This window comes from Patella vulgata, chromosome 1, assembly GCF_932274485.2.
Source record: "Patella vulgata chromosome 1, xgPatVulg1.2, whole genome shotgun sequence".
Classification (NCBI taxonomy): domain Eukaryota; kingdom Metazoa; phylum Mollusca; class Gastropoda; family Patellidae; genus Patella; species Patella vulgata.
Window position 1 is genome coordinate 52,246,526 of NC_065879.2, and position 15,962 is coordinate 52,262,487.

Consider the following 15,962-nt stretch of genomic DNA (forward strand, 5'->3'; position numbering starts at 1 on the left):
ACTTCCAACTTTTCCCCAAATTTTCATTGGGCTGAATGCTTTTCGCTACAGACAGAGGAACAAATGGTCATGTCTTTGCACTAAAATTTGTATGAGGTTGACCACCAAAATTTTGATATACTCAAACTTGAAGAAGCATACTAAAAACATGTAACTAGTTTCCATACATATCACCGTAGCCAACCTGATAACCATTATCCTTCCGCCTCAAAATCATGAATATTTACCAAAATCTGGCAGAAAATGTTAATTTAAACCCTCTTCGTCCATTCTAGACCAAAATATCAACAAAAATGAACATGCAAAAGTAGAGAAAAGAGACAGAGAGAGAATTGCTATAAATAGACGAACTACAATTTGTGGGTACTGAGATGGTGAAATTTAATGGGGCTCTTTTTGGACAACTTATATTATTTCTATGCTTGTATTTTTGGATTTACGCCAAAGATCACCGACAGGACTCTGAGTAAAAAACGTTTAAGAAAAATCATAGGTGTTGTTTTCGAGAAAAAGGCGTCTCAAAATGCTCCAAAACGGAAAATACCAGATTTTCGACGTGCCATAATTAATTTCCAAACCATCAAATTCCTATCATTTAGATGTCATATGATAGTTTATTAATGGGACTATCCAACGACACTTTAGTTCTTTTGGTCTGCTAATATCTGACGAAGAAATCAAGATTTTCGGAAGAGTGCCAATTTTTCAACCTTTTTTTGTCATTTTTTTAATACTTCTGGTATGGAGATTATTATCGGAATAGTTTTAATAACCAGTTTTGGCACTTAATAGTAAGTGCAGGGGGACTGCACCACACAAAATTTACATAAAAACAAATACACGGACAGGACATCATACTCAGGAAAACACAAACATACAGACAATTTAAAAAAAGTGAAAGGATATGGAGGCTAGCCGTAAGCGTCCACTGCGCTGTACAGTCCCGGGTCTGTAGTGACACAGACTTCACTCAAATTTGAAAACAATTAGGAATACAACCCAAAGAACCCATTCTGCAATGCCAGCATGAGTCATGATCTGCTATATGCTACACGAAATACGAATGTAAGCATATGTAGTAAAATTCAACTATACAAGTAACCACATCGGTGAAATGTACAAAAAAGTAGTCTAAACTCTAAATTCAATCAAGAAACGTTTCAGTATTCAATACATATATATAGGGTACATGTTCCATCCGTCACAAAAACAAAACTGAATACAATGAAGCAAATGGGAAATGTAGACTGTCTCGAAGGACAGCCGTCTGCTGACTGAGTTGCGACGTTATTTTGGGAATGAAGTCATATCTTAGAATGTGATAAAAAATCACAATAATAAGGGCGATAATCCAGATTGAATAACATTAAAAGCGACTAATCGGAATTATTAAGTTATGTAATTGTACAATTTATAATATATTAATATAATACCCCACACAAGAAATGCAAAACAGGTATGTTGAAGAAATCGTACTATATAAGTGTATTTATAAAGGCATACTATATAGGGAGGTAATTCAGACAGGGTTAGGTAACTACAGAAAATCTAAAATAAAATTTAAATTGGATCATTATCCAGTATGTAGTCTGTTATATACTTACAAGAAATGTCAAACTTGGTATGTTGAAGAAATGGAAGTTTTGAAATTTCTTTTAAAATGCGTAATTGTGTAGCGCCTTTGGCAGTGCATTTAAAGTAAAGAGATTTTATTCGGGAGAGAAATAGTTCTTTATTGTTACATATTGTCAAAAATCGTAATGCCTGTGAATAGAAAACATTATATAGCGTGGAATCTGGTATGTTACTATAGATTGACGGGTATTTTACTACTTCAAAACCAAATTTGTCCGTTTTGTCGAAAATACCGACATTAAATATATTATTAATTATATTGATGTCCAGATCAAGAACAGATGCATTTATAGTACCGGAATTTTCTTTATTTAATATTAGTTCAGGAGGATATATTTCAGTTTTATATTTGTTGAAATTTCCGTTATCATTGATAGGTGTTATGTCATCAATGTATCGGAAATTATAGTTTAGACTTTTAGCTACTTTGTAATCTGTTTTTCTTTTATGGTCTTGAAAGTCGAATTCGTATTTATATAAATGTGCATTTGCCATAAATGGGGCGGGGTCAGTTCCCATTGGCAAACCAATGGTTTGTTGCATTATCTGATGCCCAACCTCAAATATGGCATTGTCAATGAGGAAATGTATGATATTTTGAAATTTTTCTTTATCGCAGGGCTCTATAATGAAATATTACATTATCTGATCAGACGAAATCACCATGAGAAATCCCATGTTCAAAAGTGCCATAAATGCAAAAATGTCAAAATATCAAAAATTAAATTTCAATGACTGAATACATATTATACATTATTAGAATCGACATTAGATCAGCTATCTAAATATAATACACTTTTTTAAAAATCTATAACCAGCGGCTGCCAGGCAGGATACGCCCACATTTTTGAGAGATGGATAGAGAACAAGCTAAAGAGAAAATAATTTTTCCTACAATCAAGGGCCATAATTCAGGAAATTACTATTCGATATGTGCAAACATCGAAAGGAACCGAAATCTTTGTGTTATAAACTTACAAATAAAAATTGTGACCTCTATAGGTTCCACAACCTTGATATACCATATTTTTACGCTATTTGAGAACGTACGGCGGCCATTTTGTCTGTCAATTTTGGGCAGTTTTTCAAGAAATTCGTACTCAACCGTCCTTAGGGCGTAACGGTGATACAATAATACATTTTTTTAAATTGGATAAAAATTATGACCTCTATAGGGTCCACAAGCTAAAAACGCGATTTTTTGTACAATCAGGGGCCATAATTCAGGAAGTTACGGTCCGATATGCGCGAATATCGAAAGGAACCAAGACTTTGGGTTATAAACTTACATTTCAAGTTTCAACAAAATCGGATTAAAATTATGACCTAAATAGGGTCCACAACCTTGATATACCATATTTTTACGCTATTTGAAAATGAACGGCGGCCATTTTGTCTGTCAATTTTGGGCCGATTTTCATGAAATTCAAACTCAACTGTCCTTAGGGCATAACAGTGATATAATAATACGTTTATTTAAAGCGGATAAAAATTATGACCTCTATAGGGTCCACAAGCTAAAAACATGATTTTTCGTACAATCAGGAGCCATAATTCAGGAAGTTACGGTCCAATATGCGCGAATATCGAAAGGAATCAAGATCTTTAGGTTATAAACTTACATTTCAAATTGTGACCTCTATAGGGTCCACAACCTTGATATACCATATTTTTAAGCTATTTGAGAACGAAGGTCAGCCATTTTGTCTGTCAGTTTTGGGCCGATTTTCACGAAATTCAAACTCAGCCATCCTTATGGTGTAACGGTGATAAAATAATACGTTTTTTTAAATTGGATAAAAATTATGACCTCTATAGGGTCCACAAACTAAAAACACGATTTTTCGTACAATCAGGGGCCATAATTCAGGGAGTTACAATCTGATATGCGCGAATATCATAAGGAACCAAGATCATTGGGTTATAAACTTAGATTTGAAGTTTCAACAAAATTGGATAAAAATTGTGACCTCTATAGAGAGAGAGAGAGAGAAATGGGGTTTAACGTCCACTCGACACAAACTAGGTCATTTCGGGACTAACATATGGTTTAATTTTAATTTCAATAATTCGCTTGTGCATAGGGGTCTTTAGCAGTGGGAGGAAACCGGAGCACCCAGAGAAAACCCACGAGGTTGGACAGGCGACCCTACTCCTTGTCACGTACAACCGGGGAATCGAAACCCCGCCAGTTGACTCAATGACAGATCATATGATACAGCGTGCGTGTGCTAACCATTCGGCCATCCAACCCCCCGACCTCTATAGGGTCTACAAGCTAAAAATGTGATTTTTCGTACAAACAGGGGCCATAATACATGAAGTTTTGATCCGATACATGCCAATATCGAAAGCAGCCGAGATCTTTTGGCGATAAACCTATATTTCAAGTTTCGTAAAAATCTGATAAGAATTGTGACCTGTAGAGTGTCCACAAACAAATTGTGGACGGACGGACATCCGGACGGACAGGGGCGAAAACATATACGTCCACATTAAAATGTGACCGTATAAAAAAAATCGAAAATAAAGGGCGATCACTCTGAAAGAAAATTATATGGCTGGAATCCAATGGACTTCAGGTATGTAAAAATGTAGGTCAAATTTGAAAATTTTGAAAATTTAAAAAAATAACAAAAATAGTCTCTTAAACAACATATTTTCATTTTTCGAACGCTAGAAGTCAACGACGAAGTTTTTAAATTTTCAATTGCTAGCGTCCCAGAAAAGACCCAGAGTTTCCGAAAATGTCATTTGTTTGAAAATTGGTACAGAATTGACGAAGTTACGGCTGTTTTTTAACTTTTTGGCACCGTACCAAATTTGGTCACTTCCGATCTGCGCAGAAGTTTCAAAAAATATTTATCAAGTACCCAACACATGGTTTCCCGATAGAAAATTAGGTCCCAGATTGGTATCTATTACAGGTACTGAGAAATAGGCTCCTGGGATAAAAAAATAATAATAATAATAATCTTAGTAATCAAAACAGACTTTCCGTAATCACAATAGGCTTTCAGTAAAAACAATAGGTTTTCAGACAAAGTCTGAAGCCTAATAATAATTTTAGTAATAACAATAGTCTTTCAGACAAACTGAAAGCCTAATAATCCGAACAAAAACAATAGTTTTTCACACAAGCTACGCAGTGTGAAACCCTAATTAAATAGGATTCTTTGTCTCACTAATGTAAACAATACACATAAATTTCAAACTGATGAGATAATAAATGTAGTCTGTAGAGTGTTCACAAGAAATTGTGGACGACGGACTGACAGGCGGAGGCCATATACGACCACATTTCCATATAGGTTGCCAGGCAACGAAACATATGCCTACAGCAGCTAAGTCGTCCAAGCAGTCAACTAGAGTTGTCGCATATTTTTTCTATTGTTGGTAATGAAACATTTATAATACAGCTTTTAGTTCTGCCCCATGCTAACGTTTATCAATTTTAAGTCAACCGGAGCATCCACAAGATTTTTCAAAGTGATCAAAGGCCAAAACTCTGGTAATAATTATCGGAAATCATTGAAAATCACTGGGCTTCTTCGTCTCATGACCGTAAACACTGTCAGAGTTTCCAATAACCGGTATTTTCCAGTTTTATACCGGTAAATTTTAACGTGTACCGGTAAATTGTCTTCCCAGCGGTCAATGGGACCAGTAAACAATGATAACAGAAAATCATAACGTGAACAAAATTAACTGCAACTTTATCTTTCCATTCATAACTCGTGTCAAAAATCTTGTGCTGACCATGGGTGTCAAAAAGTGGTGCTACTTATAGTAACTTGGGTATGACGGTTTCTTCCGTCTTGAAGATTGCTGATCAGTGTCTGCATGATCTTCACAAAATGGCGCCAAAGCAGAAGAATTTTTCGTCCTTTAACAGAGGTGGTGATACATGTCATGTATCAAACGCAAAAGAAATATCGTTATATCTTTGGTAGTTCCTGTGAGTAGTGTACCAGCAGAGGAAAGACGAGTTTATGTTGGCCAAATTTACTATATGTCTCTGCGTAATTGTTTACCACAGCACCATAGTTTTTGTCTGTCATCTTTTAGTTTTTATTCATTCAACGATGATAGACAAACGACACAAAGATCACGTGACAACCACAATTGAAATTGCTTTAAAATAAAATTTTGTTTGACTATGTCATAGCCTTTAATAATAACGACAACATTTATAAAATAAAGCTTCTGTCAGCATCTGTATAAAGTAAAAAATCATAACGTTAAACAGTATTTAAAACTAAAGATAACGTCGCTGATTCATTGACCTAATTCCAGCGATGTCACGTGTCATTGGAGATTTTTACGGAAATATACATTATTAATGACTGTTTCTCAGAGTATTCGGTGTTCTATCAGTGGATTATATTCAGGGAAGATTTAAATCGAACTAACAACTGGTCTGTGAAACCATCAAATGTATGATCCAATTATTATTTTAATATCTACCTGGAATTCATATGGAGTGTCAAAGAAGTGCGATTCTCGAGATTTACAATACAATCCATGACGAGAGAGAGAAATGGGGTTTAACGTCCACTCGACACAAACTAGGTCATTTCGGGACTAACATATGGTTTAATTTTATTTCAATAATTCGCTTACGCATAGGGATCTTTAGCAGTGGGAGGAAACCAGAGGACTCGGAGAAAACCCACGAGGTTGGACAGGCGACCCTACTCCTTGTCACGCCGACTCAATCACAGACTATGATACAGCGCGCGCACGCTAACAATTCAGCCATCCAACCCCCCAATCCATGACGAGATCCGCCTGGCTTATTTTCACAATATGTTTCAATGAAGTGTTTATTTATTTGAATATATAATTGACAAGATTGATTAGCGGTAAAATTTTGTTTTCATCAGACTGGTAAAATTACGAGTGGACTGGTATTTTTAACCTCTACCAGTACGGTGTACCAGTAACTTTTAAAGCTAGCGGAAACACTGACTGTGTATAAATCTGAAGTCAAACGGATATTAACTTTAGTCTCTAGAGCGTCCACAAGATATTTCAAAGTGATCAAGGGCTATAACTTTGGCAGTAATTTTTGGATATCGTTGAAAATCAATAGGATTCTTCGTCTCATGACCCTAAACACTGTGTATAAATTAAAAGTCAATTGGATATTAACTTTGGCCTCTAGTGTGTCCACAAGATTTTTTGAAGTGATCAAGGTAATAACTATCGGATATCATTGAAAATCACTGGGCTTTATTGACTCATGACTTTAAACACCGTGTATAAATTTAAAGTCAATTGAATATTAACTTTAGCTTCTAGAGCGTCCACAAGCAATTGTGGACGCCGGACCGACAGATAGATGGGCGGACGGACAGACGACAATATACGACCACATTTCAATGTGGGCGTATAAAGAGTGATTTTTCTTACAATCAAGGGCCATAATTCAGGAAGCTACAATCCAATATCCATGAATATCGACAGGAACCAAGATCATTGGGTTATAAAGTTATATTACATGTTTCATCAAAATCGGATCAAAATTTTGACTTTTAGAGGGGCCACAACCTTGAGATACCATATATACTGAGCGCCATGGAAAACACATCACTTAGTTTTTCGTATAACAAAATGATTCTGTAAACATATCTTATTTATTTTGCTTCTTATTGTGAACAATATTCAAATGGGAACACATCAATAACAACACATTTGTACACTTATGGATGTTTAATCTGTAATCAACGGTACAAAGTCAGAGGGGTCAAAACCAAAAGTACGACACAGATGTCACTAGCGCGTATGTCCTCCACGGGCCATCATTACGGTAGGCTACAGCATTAACGCGACCCCTGCAAATGTGTAGGGCGGTCCGGTGATGAAATGTGAAGCCTCCCCACACCATTACACTCCCCCCACCCCATCGATTCGTTTTGAAGACGCAGCAGTCTCCACACACGTTGACGGCCATCAGCGTGATAAAGATGAAAGCGACTCTCATCACTGAAGAGCACACTTTGCCAGTCTACTCTTCTCCATGTCTGGTGTCCTTGAGCCCATATCAAACGCCGCTGACGGTGATGATCCTTGAGAATAGTTCCAACATAAGGTCGTCGTGCATGGAGTCCTACTTCTCTTAGACGAAGTCTTACGGTGTTGGCACTTACTGGTCCTTGTCTTCCGACGACTGCTACACCTGTTCGAGTCGCTGGGCGGAATCTGTCACGAAGATGAGTGACCCGGATGTAGCGGTCTTGAGCCTGGGTTGTAACGCGTTGTGGACCAGGAAGTTGGCGGTCACGTGTTGATCCAGTAACTCGAACACGTTCCACCAACCTTACAATAGTGGACTGATGACAATTGAAGTGTCTGGCAATAGCACGTGTAGACATGCCAGCCCGGGACATTCCAATCGCTTCATTCCGTTGATTTTCAGTAAGTCTCTGCATCTGTAGCTCGATTCCTTCACACGTCCAACAACAAATTACGACAGATTGACGTTCCACAGTTCATGTACTGCACATTAAGTTGAAAACATGCTTTTAAAGGGCTCACACACAATGCTGCACGTGAATATTGGGTTTTTCATGTGCATCTCGTGCAATTTTTTTTCGTGCACACGGGCCGATATTTTTTGCCTTTGGGAGCATTGTGTGAAACAATAGTTCATAGTATTGCATAATATTATACATAAAAAACCACCTAGTAATAAAATATTTGGAAAAAAAAAGTGATGCGTTTTCCATGGCGCTCAGTATATTTACACTATTTGCATAAAAGGGGCGGCCATTTTGTCCACCAGTTTTGGTTCGATTTTCACGAAATTTGACCTCAGCTGTTATTAGGGTGTAACGGTGAAATATTGAAACTTTTTTTTTCAATTGGATAACCAGCGGCTGCCAGGCAGGATACGCCCACATTTTCAAGAGATGGATAGAGAACAAGCTAACAAGAAAGTGATTTTTCCTACAATCAAGGGCCATAATTCAGGAAATTACAATTCGATATGCGCAAATATCGAAAGGAACTGAACGAACGGCAGCCATTTTGTCTGTCAATACGTTTTTTTAAATCGGATAAAAATTATGACCTCTATAGGATCCACAAGCTAAAAACGCAATTTTTCGTACAATCAGGGGCCATAATTCAGGAAGTTTCGGTCCTATATGTGCGAATATCGAAAGGAACCAAGATCTTTGGGTTATAAACTTACATTTCAAGTTTCAACAAAATCGGATAAAAATTGTGACCTTTATAGGGTCCACAACCTTGATATAACATATTCTTATGCTATTCCAGAATGAACGGCAGCCATTTTGTCTGTCAATTTTGGGCCGATTTTCACGATATTCAAACTCAGTCGTCCTTAGGGTGTAACGGTGATATAATAATACGTTTTTTTAAATCGGATAAAAGTTATGACCTCTATAGGGTCCACAAGCTAAAAACGCGATTTTTCGTACAATCAGGGGCCATAATTCAGGAAATTACGGTCGGATATGCGCGAATATCGAAAGGAACTGAGATCTTTGGGTTATAAACTTACATTTCAAGTTTCAACAAAATCGGATAAAAATTGTGACCTCTATAGGGTCCACAACCTTGATATACAATTTTCTTACTCTATTTGAGAACGAACAGCGGCCATTTTGTCTATCAATTTTAGGCTGATTTTCACGAAATTCGAACTCAGTCATCCTTAGGGTGTAACGGTGATATAATAGAACGTTTTTTTAAATCGGATAAAAATTATGACTTCTATAGGGTCACAAGCTAAAAACGTGATTTTTCGTACAATCAGGGGCCATAATTCAGGAAGTTACTGTCCGATATGCGCGAATATCGAAAGGAACTGAGATCTTTGGCTTATAAACTTACATTTCAAGTTTCAAGAAAATCGGATCAAAATTGTGACCTCTATAGGGTCCACAACCTTGATATAACATATTCTTATGCTATTCCAGAATGAACGGCGATTTTTCGTACAAACAGGGGCCATAATCCATGATGTTTCGATCCGATACATGCCAATATCGAAAGCAGCCGAGATCTTTTGGGGATAAACCTATATTTCAAGTTTCGTCGAAATCGGATAAGAATTGTGACCTGTAGAGAGTCCACAAACAATTGTGGACGGACGTCCGGACGGACAGGGGCGATGGCATAATACGTCCACATGAAAATGTGGGCGTATAAAAATTGTGACCTCTAGAGGGACCACCAGCTTTAGAAGGTCCACAATTTTGATATACCATATTTTTACACTATTTGCGTACGAGGGGCAGCTATTTTGGTCTGATTTTCGTGAAATTCGAACTCAGCCATCATTAGGGTGTAACAGTGATATAGTCAAAAGGTTTTTTAAATCGGGTAAAAATTGTTACCTCTAGAGTGACCACAAACTAAAAACGTGATTTTTCGTACAATTATGGGCCATAATTCAGGAAGTTATCGCAAGAAACCAAGAACTTTGGGTTATAAACATGCATTTCAACTTTCATCAAAATCGGATGAAAATTGTGACCTCTTAGTTAGAGTGTCCACAAGCTAAAAACGTGATTTTTCGTACAATCAGAGGCCATAATCCATGAAGTTATGGTCCGATATATGCCAATACATAGACCTATATTTTGAGTATCGTCACAATTGAATAAAAATTGTGACATGTAGAGTGTCCACAAACAAATTGTGGACGGACAGACAGGGGCGACTACAATATACGTCCACATGAAAATGTGGGCAGATAAAAACGTCTTTCTTCAATGTGAGCAACTGAGCTGTGACACCTACTTTATGGCTTTGGCTGGGTCAAGATCATATTCCAAAATAAACTACAATGTTACTAATGTTAGTCTTAAAATGGCATAAGAGAGTTCACTTACTGATTTTCTCCATTAACAATTTGTTTTTGTAATTTTTCCTCTTTCTCAAGAACTTGTTCATGAAATTTATTTAATTGTTGTTCCAGGTCTTTTTGTTGACGTTTCTGTAATTCCATTACCTGTTGTCGATGTTTCTCCTGGATTTCTGTAACAGTTGATTCCATTTTCTCGGTGATGTCATCTATCTGTTCTGATATCTAAAAATAACAATAAAATTTGTCAACTAATTCATTTTTAAAATACAATTACAAATCAATGTTTTGTAAATTAAAAGTCTTAAAGACAGGTTGCCAGGCAACGAAACATACGCCCACAGCAGCTAAATCGTCCGGACAGTCAACAAGAGTTGTCACATATTTTTACTTTTTTCGGTAATGAAACATTTATAATATATTAAAATCCGATTAGAAAACCATTAGAATTTGTTTGTTTTTTATAAAGTTCTGCCCCATGCTAACGTTTAGTATACGAAACTTTTAACATCATGGATTTAGCTGTTCATGTCACAAAAATTCATTGAAAATCAATATACGTGATCGTCTCAAGACCTTAAACTCTGTGTATCAATCTGAAGTCAATCGGATGATAACTTTAGCCTCTGGAGCGTCACAAGATTTTTCTTGTGATCAAGGGCCATAACTTTGGCAGTAATTATTGGAAATCATTGAAAATCAATATGATTCTTCGTCTCATGACCTCAAACCTCAATCGGATATTAGCCTCTAGAGCATTTACAACATTTTTTGAAGTGATCAAGGGACATAACTCTGGCAGTAATTATCGAAAATCGCTGAAAATAAATAGACTTCTTCGTCTCATGACCTTAAACACTGTGTATAAATTTAAAGTTAATCGGATATTAACTTCAGCATCTAGAGCGTCCACAAGATTTTTCAAAGTGATCAAGGGCAATAACTCTGGCAGTAATAATCGGAAATCGTTGAAAATCAAAAGGCTTCTTCGTCTCATGACCTTAAACACTGGGTATAAATTTAAAGTGAATCGAATATTAACTCTGGCTTCTAGAGCGTCCATAAGATTTTTTGAAGTTATCAAGGGCTATAACTCTGGTAGTAATTATCAAAAATCGCTGAAAATGAATAGACTTCTTTGTCTCATGACCTTAAACACTGTGTATCAATTTAAAGTGAATCAGATATTAACTTTAGCCTCTAGAGCGTCCACAAGCATTTGTGGACGGACGGATGGATGGGGGCTACGACAATATACGACCACATTTCAATGTGGGCGTATAAAAAATGTAATTTTTACCTCCTTTTCCATCTGTGACTGTAAATCGGCTTCTAATTTTCTAGCAGCACTATCATATTTTGCTTCCATGTTCGACATTTCTACCTTTAAACTTTCCTAATAAATTACAAAGATAGGTTGCCAGGCAATGAAACATGCGCCCACACCAGCTAAAACGTCGGAGTAGTCAACAAGAGTTGTCACATATTTTTTCTATTGGCGGAAATGAAACATTTATAATACACTAAAATACAGTAACAACTCATTAAATAATTACAGTGGACTCTGTCAAATCTAACATCGCACGGGATCGTTACAATATGTCGGATTACACAGTTTTCTCAAAACCGGAAATATTGTAACTTCGAAAACCGGAAGTATTATTATAATGTAGCTTCGAATCACCAGAGTGTTATTCCCTTTAAAAAAGATAAACCTTTCTGTACATTCAAAATTTGATTACATTAATTTTTATTTCATTTGACATGCTACGGCATTTTGAATAGGTCAAGTCTGTCGTTAATTTATCTTCTTCGCCGTCTTCAGTTGATCGCACTCTTGTCTTTGCTATCATGTGTTCATTGATAATGGGCGTACTCGATTGAACGTCCCAGAATTGAATTCTCTCAATCCCAAAAATAGTGACAATCGAGTGAAAATGGGCTACAACGTATGCGTCGACTGGATATATAAATATCTCATCCAACCATGCAGCCGAAACCTGTTCGTCGTGTTTAATTACGTCACAATTCTACTCACACCAGCTCCGTCGTCGGGACTGACAGAACTGTGACAGGACTGAATTCCGCGTCACTCGATTGCAATTCTGTCAATTTGGGACGTTACTGTGAATCGAGCATCCCCAGGTCGTCGTCACACGGTTCGAAGAGATCCGTAGGTTATCCAGGTACAATCGGCATGCGCAACGAATGTTTCCAACAGGTGCTAGGAATATTTTTACGGCTGTGAATTCAGGGGAAAATTGGTGGATATTCTTGAGTATTTGTCACAACTGTCGTACAAGAGATTAAAATTAACAAAGTAATCAACAAAGACCCACGGTAGCGAGTTTTAATCTCACACATAATTGATTGGTGATTGCTTGTTAATCTTTTGTGGCTTCACACCCATCGAGTTTTAATCTCACCGATAATTGATCGGTGAGTGTTTGGTTCACACCTACCGATTGAAGGCTGGATTATACGGTGTCGATTCAATGGAAATCATATGACGGGACGGATGATTGATGTCGTAATCCGGAATATTCAGAGGTCGAATTACCCAGAGATTTTTTGGCTGAAGTAATAAGGAAATAAATCGAGACAAGAAAATGGTGTCGGATTTCACAGAGTGCCAGAGTGATCAGAGGTCGGATGTGACAGAGTGCACTGTATCAGAAAATAATTAGAATTTGTTTGGCTTTTAGTTCTGACCCATGCTAACGTTTAGTATACGAAACATTTAATATCATGGATTTAGCTGTTCAAGTTATCAAAATTCATTGAAAATCAATATACTTGTTTGTCTTAAGACCATAAACTCTGTGTATCAATCTAAAGTCAATCAGATGATAAATTTGGCCTCTAGAGCGTTCACAAGATTTTTCAAAGTGATCAAAGGCCATAACTCTGGTAGTAATTATTGGAAATCATTGAAAATCACTGGGCTTCTTCGTCTCACGACCTTAAACACTGTGTATAGATCTGATGTAAATCGGATATTAACTTTAGCCTCTAGAGCACCCACAAGATATTTCAAAGTGATCAAGGGCCATAACTCTGGCAGTAATTATCAGATATCGTTGAAAATCAATAGGCTACTTCGTCTCATGACCTTAAACACTGTGTATAAATTTGAAGTCAATCAGATATTAACTTTAGCCTCTATTGAGTACATAAGATTTTTCAAAGTGATCAAGGGTCATAACTCTGGTAGTAATTATCGGGAATCACTGAAAATCACTGGGCTTTTTCGTCTCACGAACTTAAGCACCTTGTATAAATTTAAAGTCAATCGGATATTAACTTAGCCTCTAGAACATCCACAAGATATTTCAAAGTGATCAAGGGCCATAACTCTGGCAGTAATTATCGGATATTGTTTCAAAATCAATGGGCTTCTTAATCATCACCTTAAACACTGTGTATAAATTTAAAGTCATTCGGATATTAGCTTCAGCCTTTAGAGCGTCCACAAAGATTTTTCAAAGAGATCAAGTGCCATAACTCTGGCAGTAATTGTCGGAAATCGTTGAAAATCAATAGGCTTCTTAGTCTCATGAAGTTAAACACTGTATATAAATCTAAAGTCAATCGGATATTAACTTTAGGCTCTAGAGCGTCCACAAGATATTTCAAAGTGATCAAGGGCCATAACTCTGGCAGTAATTATCAGAAATTACTGAAAATCAATAGGATTCTTCGTCTTATGGCCTTGAACACTGTATACAAATTTAAAGTCAATTGGATATTAACTTTAGCCTGTAGAGCGTCCACAAGCAATTGTGGATGCCGGACCGCCAGACGGACGGGGGCGACGACAATATACGACCACATTTCAATGTGGGCGTATAAAAAGAACCAAGATCTTTCGGATATTAACATATATTTTAAGTTCCATCAAAATCAGAAGATAGGCTGCCAGGCAATGAAACATACCCCACAGCAGCTAAATCGTCCGGGCAGTCAACAAGAGTTGTCGCATATTTGTACTTTTTTCGGTAATGAAACATTTATAATACATTAAAATCTGATTAAGAGTAACAAGTCATTAAGTAATTATTGGAAAACCATTAGAATTTGTTTGGTTTTTATAAAGTTCTGCCCCATGCTAACGTTTAGTATATGAAACTTTTAACATCATGGATTTAGCTGTTCCTGTCATAAAAATTCATTGAAAATTAATATACTTGTTCGTCTCAAGACCTTAAACTCTGTGTATCAATCTGAAGTCGATCGGATGATAATTTTAGCCTCTAGAGCTTCACAAGATTTTTCAAAATGATCAAGGGCCATAACTTTGGCAGTATAATAAAAATTGTGGGCGTATAATAAAAATTGTGACCTCTAGAGGGTCAACAACCTTGCTATTACATGCTTTAACACAGGAAGTTTCAGTACAATTTACATAAATTTGAACTCAACCGTCATTACGATGTAACGGTGATATATTTGAACGATTTTTAAAATCAAAAATAAAAATTGTGACCTCTAGAGAGCCAACTGGCTAAAAACATGATTTTTCAAACAATCAGGGGCCATAATCCAGAAAGTTACGGTCTAATTTGCGCAAATATCGAAACTAACCCAGATCTTTTCTATCAAACACGCTTTACAGAAAGATTGGCTTAAAGTTTAAAGATGCATTTTGTGAGATTAGATGAAGAGCTATCCGTTCTGGCTGTAATAGTTCAAAAACAGATAATGTAAAATGAATATATTGAAAATTTCATACAAATTACTTTATTCTTGGCGAGTTATGACTGTTTGAAAATGTAGCACCAAGATAGCCGCATGAGGGTAGTAAAATTCAAATCTTTCCAATACCTTGAAGATATCATCATAACCAAGAGTGAGTTATTCAATGTTTTGATTGTGTACAGGCCACCTTATTCGTCAAAAAACAAGTGCATAATTGAAGACTTTACCTGAATTTAGATCACTTTTAGAAGTCTCTATCTCCTGGCCAGGCCACCGATTGATTGGAGGAGACTTCAATGTGCATTGTGAATCGTCTAAACCCGAAGCACTGAAATTCATGAACCTAGTTACCTCTTTTGGGCTTATTCAGCACATTAAGCAAGCTACGCATGACAAGGGTCATATGCTAGATTTACTGCTGACAAGGGATTCAGATGATATCATTAGCCACATTAACATTGGAAATGAGTTACCTTCAGACCACAGTGAAATTTTCATGAACCTTAACATTACTAGACCAGCTAATCAAAAGAAAACCATTAAATGCAGATAACTTGTAGACTTTGACCATAATCCAATGAAACCCTATTCCGGTTGTATGGCAGATCAAGACTGCCCTGGATAAATTAGCACCGCTTTCAACAACGACTATAACAGTTAAACCCAAAGCTCCTTGGTTCACTCCATATCTGTCAGCTGCCAAGCAAATTATCCCATGCTTGCGAGTTTGACAAACAGATTTTCAAAGCCGAAAGGAAGAAATACAACAACCTTCTCGAACAAACCAGAG

The 15,962-nt window shown here is 36.7% G+C and overlaps 1 protein-coding gene across 1 annotated transcript in view; it reads right to left on the minus strand.

Moving 5' to 3' along the window:
• The window catches only part of LOC126830155 (uncharacterized), a 513,485-nt gene that overhangs the window by 277,955 nt on the left and 219,568 nt on the right, over positions 1-15,962 (minus strand). Inside the window, exons 8-9 of the mRNA XM_050560467.2 lie at positions 11,775-11,870; positions 10,503-10,699 (exon numbers count right to left, since the gene is read on the minus strand). The gene's annotated coding sequence lies outside the window, so the exon portion shown is untranslated. The remainder of the gene's footprint in view (positions 1-10,502; positions 10,700-11,774; positions 11,871-15,962) is intronic.